The following is a 9,282-nucleotide window of genomic DNA, read 5'->3' on the forward strand; positions in this document are numbered from 1 at the left end:
GGCAGCTAGCATAGCTCAGAGGTTCCCATGCTGCAGTTCACAACAGCCTAGATGTAGTCTGAGTCACTTCTAAAGACGTATCTGCTGTCCATCCACCTCCTTGTCTTCTTTTCCAGGAGCACTATGTCACGAAAAGCACTCAGTAGGTTGTACTGACAACAAGGGGAAAACGCTGATCACACCTCCCAGCCTTTCACTATTTCATTTGTACTTGATGTGATGTTAGGCTGAAAAGGTGGTGTAGTCTGTTTCTCTGTCAAAGCCTCAAGTCTTCCCCAGAAGTTCCTCCTGTCTGATATGAGGGCAGGTGGACGCACAGCCACCTAGGCACTGACTGCATGCAGACCACCCAGTGCCCCAATAAAATGGGCCCAGGACCAGGCTACAGCGAGCAGCCTGGCACATGCATACACTGTGGGCATAGTGGTTACAGACAGGAAATTCTCCTTGCCTCAGTAGCATCCCATTTTTCCTAAAAAGTTCAGAAATACTCCCTTGGCCTGTGATACAGAAGGGCTAAGGCAAACACTAGTCATACTGTTCATGGTGACTAAACTTTCTCAAATGTATCTGTATTTAAAAATATCTGCACTCAGATTTAAAAATAATAAAGTAAAAAATAAAGCTGTTATAGCACTGTGGAGGACACTGAGCCCCCTGTACTTTTTGGCAAAGGCATGGAAGTGAGCACAGTCCAACCCACAGCTCATAGAACAAGCAGAAATACATCAAGGTGGAAAAACTTCACTAGTCACAACCTCGCGAGCAAAGCTAAAGTCCTGTCTGTACAAATAAAGAACATCCATACACTGAAATGAATGTGCCATATAAATTAATTTACAAATGCTCAGAAAAATGTTATGGACAGAATTAGCCTGATCCTCTTCACTTCTCCAAAAAAAACACTCCTCTGTCAAAATAATGCTATAAAACTTCAAAGACGAGCATTCTCCTAGCACACCACCAGAGTCTGAAGACCCTCACCCAACACCTGCACACTGAGAACACCAGTTATAGCTAACTTTATCACGAGTTAATTTCCATCACGCAATCCAGCTCACAAGGAGTCATTTTTCTTCAGGTAAAGGAGTGTTTCAGAAGACTCTCTCTGTCCGTGGCTGCTGCCTCTGATACCACACTGCAGGTGCCTCTCTGCACAGACCTCAGCACAGCCAACAAACAGCCATCAATACAGTAACCCTTTCCCCCATTTGTACAACCAAACTCACAATCAGAAAGATGAAGTGCTCTCTGCAGTACTACCTACCCCATCCTGTTCCCCACTGGTCAGGTTTAGGCAGGGAAAAGCTGAGAGTAACCCAACAATCCACATAGGGAATTATTTTGAGGGTACTTTCACTTTTGTATAAAGCAGCAGTCAGCAAATAGCCAACTTCCCTAAAGGCGTTCTGTAGCATGCTCTGAACGGTTGATAAGATTTAAAAGGGAAAAAAAAAATAATAAAGAAAGAAAAAGGTTGGAAGGATGCCAGGTCCTTCCCACTGAAGGATGAGGCCTAGAACAGCCCAAAGGTAGTGCAATCTAAACCACAAACTGGCATTTCTACTCCCACCCTAACCCCAACAGCTGTCCCAGTGATCACCCTAGGTCAATTCAGCAATTTCCTACCACCAATTGCAACAAAACTGGGGGAAAAGAAAACAAAACAAAGCATCACGGAGACAAGAAAGCATTTTCTGTCTTTGGCCCTTTTCACTGCCTCAAGATCTTAGAAAACTTCACAACAAATAGTTGTACTCCTGTAATACAGAGATTGCGGTAGACAATTCAAGGACATTAAATACCAAATTATGCAATTACAAAACCAGCCAGCTCCAAATCAAAGACTTTTATTCTTAATTCCTTTTCCTCTCCTTAAGCCACCCCTCACTTCAGCACCTGCACTTACCACACGTGCAGACAACAGAAAATAGACTGCAAAATTAAACTTGCTGCTTTTAGGATAAGCCCCCAATCCTCCCCCTCCCCCCCAACCCCCTGCCAAAAAAAAAAAAAAAAAAAAAAAGCACAAAGTTTTCTAAGTTCTTAATATTTTACAGGAGGACTTTTCTCTGCTGTGCAGGGAAGGTCGGTTAAGCACATGGGGCCTCCGATCATCCCTGCCATTGCAACCCCCCCACACACGCTTTCATCTTTTCCTCATAAAAGAAAGGAGACGGATAGGCCTCTGGACAGCCCTGGGGATGGAGGACAACGCCTCGGAAAGTGAAAGGAGCAGAGTTATGCGGAGACGAGGCTTGGGGGGGCAGGGGTGCGTGACTCTGGAGGCGGAGGGCCAGGGCTCCGAGTTCACCCCTTTTCTCGTCCCTTTCTACCCTACACCCGCGGGGAAGCGGAGCCGTGGTCCCGCTGCCGGCCTGCTGGGAGCCACCGTCTCCAAGCAGCTGCCATTACTCGGGCCGAGACCCCGAACAGGCATCCCCAACCTCAGCGTGGGAAATGCGGTGCGGTGGGGCAGAAGCGAGAGAAAGGGAGAAAGGAGAGCGAGGAGCCGAGCGGGCGCCGCGCGCGGAGGAGCGGAGCCGGAGTGCGGTGGGGCCGAGGCCGGGCTGCGCCACACCCCGCCCGGCCTCGCCTCTCACGCGAGTCCCCGGCTCCTCCGCGCCCTGCAGGCCCGCGCGGAGCGTTTCTCTGCGCGTCCCTCTCCCCACCCATCGCCTCCCGGCTCTGTACGGCCCGCTCCGGGCGGGATGCAACTCGGGGGAAACCGCCGGTTGTTGGCGGCCGAAATCCGAGCGGGGAAGGCGTAGGGACGAAAATAATCGCCGTTAATAATCACACGCGCTCTGCCGCTGTCCCCTTCTCCTCGATTTCCAAGCGGGCTGCGATAATCCTTCCCACTCCGAAAAATAATATATATATATACATACATACATATAATACATATATATATATAATCCCGCCTTCCATCCCCCACCCCCCGCAGACCCACACATTTTATTATTAAGTATAATTGCTCCCCCCTCCCCATATGCTCCCCCACGGGGCAGGATTGCCCCCTCCCCTCGTGCCCAGCCCTTCCCCTGTTCCTTCTCCCCCATCTCCTTGGAACAGTGTGTACATGATTTTGTAGTTTTTTTAAGGCGCCATGTTTATAATCCTCCATCATATAAAAAAAAAAATCCGCCCAGCATGAGACGCGGTGCCACGAGCACCCCAAAGCCGGGGAGGCAGACACAGAAATATCCACGGGGCTGTAAATTCAACCCCCACCTCCCGCACACACACCCCTCCTTCCCAGACTTAAAAGTCTCTCTCACCTTGTGCTGCTGCCGCTGCTTCTGCTGCTGCAGGGGGGGCGAAGTTAAGCCAGGGGAAACTTTTCAATCCCTTCCCCAGGCCGCTGCAGCCTCCTCCTTCCACATATTTTTCCCCTCAGAGTTTTATTGTGTCTGAATTTTCTCTCTCTCCTCTTCTGTCTGTCCACAGTTCAGGTTTCTGGGGTAAACAGGGTTTAGGATGGTGCTAGGGATATTTGGGAGAAGGAGAACTCTAGTGGTGTCTACTGGAGTTGCTGTTTGTTTCTTTTATTATTTTTTTTTAATACATGCGAAACAGATCTTTAACTATTTATTATAAATGTATTCTATCACACTGCTAGGTCGGGATCCTATCTTATTGCAGGGGGAAAATGTAGCAGTTATCTGACTCTGCTACATGCCTGTTCCTCTTATCGTGAAGTCTGGCTTGGAGAAATACTGGGAAACATTTTCAAAAGTGGATATTCACCTTGAGCAACAGAAACTAAAGCACACAGAGTCATTGTTCTCTGCCAGAACTGGCTGGCTGTGTGTTCGAAGCTATGGATCTACACTTTCGCTGCAGGATTACGAGTTCTATAGTAATCTGAAATATACAACTTCATGGGCATATATATAAAAGTAACATGAAAACATTGTACATTTTATCCTGTTTTTTACAAATACATACAAATACTTAATAATATTTGTTAAATATTATTATTAAATGCCTAAAAATATATAAAGTTTCTGACACATTAAACAATCAAATAATTGAAAATAGCATATTTTATAATGAATCTTGATCTGCAGTGTAGTATTTTTTATAAAAGCTTGATTCTGTAAAAATTTATGCATGCAAATAATTTTACTTACATGAGTAGTCATTAGCATTATTACAGTAGTTGTGGACTACTAAGAATAAAAAAGATGCAACCATTCTGCCCGTTCAAAGACTTAACGCAGTTTACACACTGAACAGTTAAAGTTTCTCCAGCGTGTTTAGTATGTAAGATTTTTAGTGGTGCCTAAAACCACATTTGAGACTGCTACATCAGAGCTCCTCTTTTAAGAACTAAAATGCAAATAAGAGTTTGTTGCACAGCAGTGATAAAGCTTTACTTCTATTGTGTACTTAAACACGAAGGAACATTTTACTTTATCTAAAACAAATAGATAGGAATAAAAGTGCTGGTAATCGTCTTTCAAATGTACCTGAGAGGTTGGGCAGTCAGGGAATGGTGATAGGTAACATAGTTTATTAACTTCATTGTATCATTTTTAATAACTAATAGCAAATGAAAATTACAGGCTTTATTTTTTTATGTAAGTACGAAGGGTACTCAGGAGGAGATGCGCTGTCGGGATAATTACAGAAAGGCTACCTTATGTTAACCATTTCATTGTGATGCTTGGCTCTGATTTTGTTCAGATCGGCAATTTTCAAAAAAAGCCACTTGACTGAAATATGTGCCAAGTTTCCATGGGATGTTGGTGGCTTGGCTCCCTTCGGTTTCTTTGAAACTTCTGTACAAATTGCATCTAAGCTGCATTTATAAAAGTAAAAATGTTTGGATCCTTACCATTTCTACTGTTTCAACCGTTCATTCAAGCTAACAGGTCTGTGCAAGAGGGTGTGCTTAAGGCACACCATTTTTTTTGCGCCCAGAAGCAAATGGGAGAGCAGCATAGCTAGCAGCTGCTTTAATTCTCCAGCAAGAACAGCCAGATACCCAGTACCACTGGGTTGGCTTGGGGGATTCTTTGGCATAAATTCAAAACAAAGCTCTGATTCCACTCTGGTTCTTTAGTGAGAAGATTTATTACTCTGACACACTGCCTTTTCCTTACCTATGTAAATATTTGCTTAAGGCAGAAGTTCAGCTATCTTCAGTATAAAAAGGTTTTAGCCCTTTATCTCTCAGGACCCATAGAGAACTGTCAAATAAATATTTAGGCCGTGGTTTCGCAAATGCAGAAGCATAAGCTGGACTGAATCTTTATGGTGTGTCTTAGCTTACAGGTTTTTACTCGGAATCTTCTCCTTGCCAACAATTTGTTGTACTTAACATATTTGTAAAGGCTAGTTTGGATCAACTCCAAATATTTGTTTCAGGATACAAATATTTGATTTTGGAAAGAACAAGGTATTCTAAAGCAAACATTTAGGGAGTGTCTACAGCCATAACTGCTTTACCTCTCCTGAGCCAATGGGCAGTGAATTAAATTGCCTGTACAGAAACAAGAGAACAGTTTACGTATGAGTGTTCATGTGTCTTGCTTTGTAGTGTTCTGATAGCTTCACGAAGTCCCCCAGGTAACCAACCACCTGTGTTATATCACATTCAGAATATGTCCTGAAGGAAAAAATAACGCATTTTTCGTTTGTTCTGAATAAATTTTAACTGTATTGGAAAGACTTTTTTATGCTGTTCAGATACAGATTTGAAGCCGTGCTAGCCAGTCTTGGTTAGTGTCGATTCTTGAATTTACCAGCGTTTTGTTTGACCTCTGGTATACATGCTTTTCAGATCTCTTTTGGCCATTAACTTTCCATCAGGAAAAAGAACCAAGAGCTCGAAACAGTTAATGCAGAACTCTGCTCCGAAGCCGAGCGGGCTGAGCCAGGCAGACAATAGGAAGGAAATCCCACCCTCCCCGAGCGCTGGGCAGCAGCATGTTTCCTCATAGGCAGTGAGAAATGTTTGTTAAAACAAACGCTGTGTTGGGGCTGTGTCCAGCCCCCCTCCCCAGGGCGAGGATTGGCTGCCGAGGCAGCCGAGAGGCGAGGAGAGGCTGGGGGAAATTCAGGCATTTCCTCTGTCTTCGGCCTTGAAGGTCCCTGGAAACGCGAACAAACACGGAGCTGGGTGTCTGCAGCAAGATGAGTACGGCTCAGGCTGAAGTCGTTCCATTTGCGAACGAGCGTACTGATCAAAACCCAGCAGCTCGTGCTGTAATCCTAAGGGTTCCAGACATCTGTTTTCTTACTTGGCTGTGGAAGAAGAAGATGCACCACAAATGTGGTGTTAGAAAGCAAACATGATAAAGTCGCTTTGTTTCAGGCAGAAAGTACGTACAATAGAAATACATCAGGCTACACGTGCTCTTTAGACTTCTGCCAGTCTTGCTGTGGTGGTCAGGTCTATCATAAATTGGGTTGTCTTTGTTTCACATGAAAACAGTTCAGAGGGCAGGAGGAGCAGTTTAAAGCAGGAGCACAGAATGTGATTTGTTGCCTTGAGTAAAGGGTGTCTTTAAACAGGTTGGAGGAAAAGAGGTCCATTACAGGTTGGAGCCACGTGGTGCAGGAAGTCCCGAAGCTGAAAGCAGCCGGAGGCTGGGACACTTGCGGGCACAAACACCATGCACGTCTGGCTGGCACTGTGTCCCAGTGGTGCCCTGTTTGGCCACTACACTTTACACTTTCTGGACATGAGGAAAATTCTGCTGCCTACACTTTTAAATTATACTACTCCTTCCCAAGAGATTGTTTCGCTCTGAATTCCAGCACTAGTTAATGCTGTCACATATGGACAGGAATTTTTATTCTTCTTTTGCCTTTCTCTTGGTTCAGAGGTGCAACAAATGTGAGTCTGGATGGTTCCAGATACTGGACTCGGGGCTACATCATTTGAATGCTGCGCTTTGTAACGCATTGCTAGACTAATGAATGAGTCCAGCCGTCTCCTGCAGGACTTTCTACCATCCTCCTGACTGAACCAAACCTACCCATTTAGGAGCTCAAATCTGTATCTGGCTTCATGGGAGAGGTCGGTGCCAACACGCTTCACTATGTGCTCAGCTCCCAGCCATGCTGAAAGAAACACAACTTAAAGATGTTTCCTGAGAGGCAGGGCTTCTGTGTTGTGATCTTTCTGTGCTAGAAAAGTATTGATGTAGCAAATTGATGTAAATTTTTCATCAGACAAAGCTTAGCAACATGGTTTTCTTTCCAGGAAAAATCTCAGCAATGTACTTAATTTAGGAAGTTGAGGGGAAGGGAACAAAGCCTTAATAAAAACAGAATCAGGAAATCTACCAAGCTGAAAACAGTTGGAGGATGGGAGACTCACAGGAAGAAGATTGTGCTGTTCCTTTTCTTCCCCAGTCATCAAATAGAAAATAGCAGGCTGTGGAGAGGGACACAGGTCAGAGGAACCTCAGCATCTGCTGTTCACTGCAGCTCTCCAAGGAAGGAAGGAATGTTACCTCAAGGTGTGTTCTTGCAGACCAGGATATGGTGAGGAATGAAGTGGCACCCACAGCAGCCAGGATCCTCCCTTTTCAGCTTCCTTCTGGCTTTGCCCTTGTCATGCAGACTGGCCACCCAATGGTTGTGGTTGGACTCGATGGTCTTTTCCAACCTGAACAATTCTATAATTCCGTGCTAGCTAGGCTCAGCTCTCAGAGGAGCTTGATGAGGGATTCTGTGACTTGGTGGGAAGAATGTAAATAATAGTGGGAGGGAAATTTCAAGCAAATAAAAAAAAATATCTGTGGGAGTCAGAACTGAGGGTGTTTGTTTATGATGGGACACTGAGGAGTGCTGGACCTTTGGCCTGACCCTCTGTGGTTGCTCTTATACTGGCATGAGTATCTTATAGGTATTATAACTGATAATAACTCGGATAGAAAAGACTGCCAAATACGGATGCAGATTGAGATAAAAAAAATGTGTTTTTTTTTTTCTTCACTGTGTTCTCACCTCAGATTTTCATGTGCAGCTGGGAATAGGGGTTTATCCTAAAAATTTTACCTGTGAGTAAACTGACATATGTTTATGACATATGACATGACATGTGTTTATGCCAGCATTATGTTTCATGAAAACTGCATGCCTGATTCAGCATACAGTCTGCCAAAGGAAACTAAACTCAATATTTTTTTTTGTTTCACTAATTCAGAACAACAGAGTGAGATTGTGCCAGCATCATATTTTGTGTCATGTGGCTATTGTAATTTAGATTCAGGAGCAAGTGCTGCAAAATAGGAAATGAAAAAAAGCCATTAATGTGTACCTCCAAATGGTATACTGAATTTGTCTCACACAGGTTTGTCTAGTCTTGATGTGATATCTGAAATAATTTCTTTCTTTGCAGAATATAGAATTCAAATTTGTTGTTGCATTGAAAAGGAGTCAGATGGGATCTATGGTTATTTTTACAAGGATGCAGTGACTGGAGATATAACATTTGCCAGAAAAACAGCTATTTATATGAGGAAATAAATGGTATATTTTCTTACTGAAAATAATTATAAATTAGAGTTTTTATGCAAGGAGACATTGCGAATGTCACAATTGCAGGGAAATTTTAATTACATTATGCATCACATTAAATGCCAGCATAGCCAATAATAGGAAAAAAATATGTTCTATGTAAATAGGATTTCTCATTCCCAGACAGTGGAAAAACATGGGTAAAGGAGCTATCACAGCATGCATTAGGGGCATTCAGAGACTTCCAAGAGCCTTTGCACTGAGTGAGTGCAAGTCAAGCTAGGCTTGATTGGGTTTCGTCCAGCAGTGGCTTTGAGCTAATTATTGCAGAGTTACTTTGTCTCTACCCTGCGCTTCAAAGCCTTCTGTGTTCAAAGTTGGCTTCTTAGTCGACACAGAGCTGGACCCAAGCTGGTTCATTCTTTCATGTGGCATTTCACTGGGACTAACAAGCCTTCCCTGTAAACAGAATTATTTCGTGTACAGAACGGAGACATCAAAATGTTTCTGAAAGAGGTAATAGGTTATCGCTAGTACTGAACTGAAGCTAATAAGCCTTGCTGGACCCAGACTGATGATATGCAGAGCTATCCAGCTGTGGCTCTGTGCAGCTTTTTCCCAAGCTCCAATTTCCAGGAGCAGTGTTTTGTGTGGCATTAGCTCCAGTCTCACATAGTTTATTATGCCAATAGTGATGCTACGCAAAAGAGGCAAAATTGATTCTGGAGCAGAATCTCAAATCAAACACATTGCCTGAGCTGAAGATCCCTAGCAGGCTGAAGCCGGCCTGGCATGAAGCCA

The 9,282-nt window shown here is 44.0% G+C and overlaps 1 protein-coding gene across 3 annotated transcripts in view; it reads right to left on the reverse strand.

Annotated features, from left to right (window-relative positions):
- Nucleotides 1–3,504, reverse strand: part of ZMYND11 (zinc finger MYND-type containing 11) — a 100,216-nt gene extending 96,712 nt beyond the window's left edge. The window contains exon 1 of one of the 3 annotated variants that reach the window (XM_065731523.1): nucleotides 3,282–3,504. The gene's annotated coding sequence lies outside the window, so the exon portion shown is untranslated. The remainder of the gene's footprint in view (nucleotides 1–3,281) is intronic. The other 2 variants (XM_065731524.1, XM_065731525.1) reach the window with 2 other exon arrangements.
- Between the last annotated feature and the right edge of the window lie 5,778 nt (nucleotides 3,505–9,282).

Source organism: Cyrtonyx montezumae, unplaced genomic scaffold (genome assembly GCF_038088225.1).
Source record: "Cyrtonyx montezumae isolate F1298 unplaced genomic scaffold, pur_monq_1.0 scaffold_14, whole genome shotgun sequence".
NCBI lineage: Eukaryota > Metazoa > Chordata > Aves > Galliformes > Odontophoridae > Cyrtonyx > Cyrtonyx montezumae.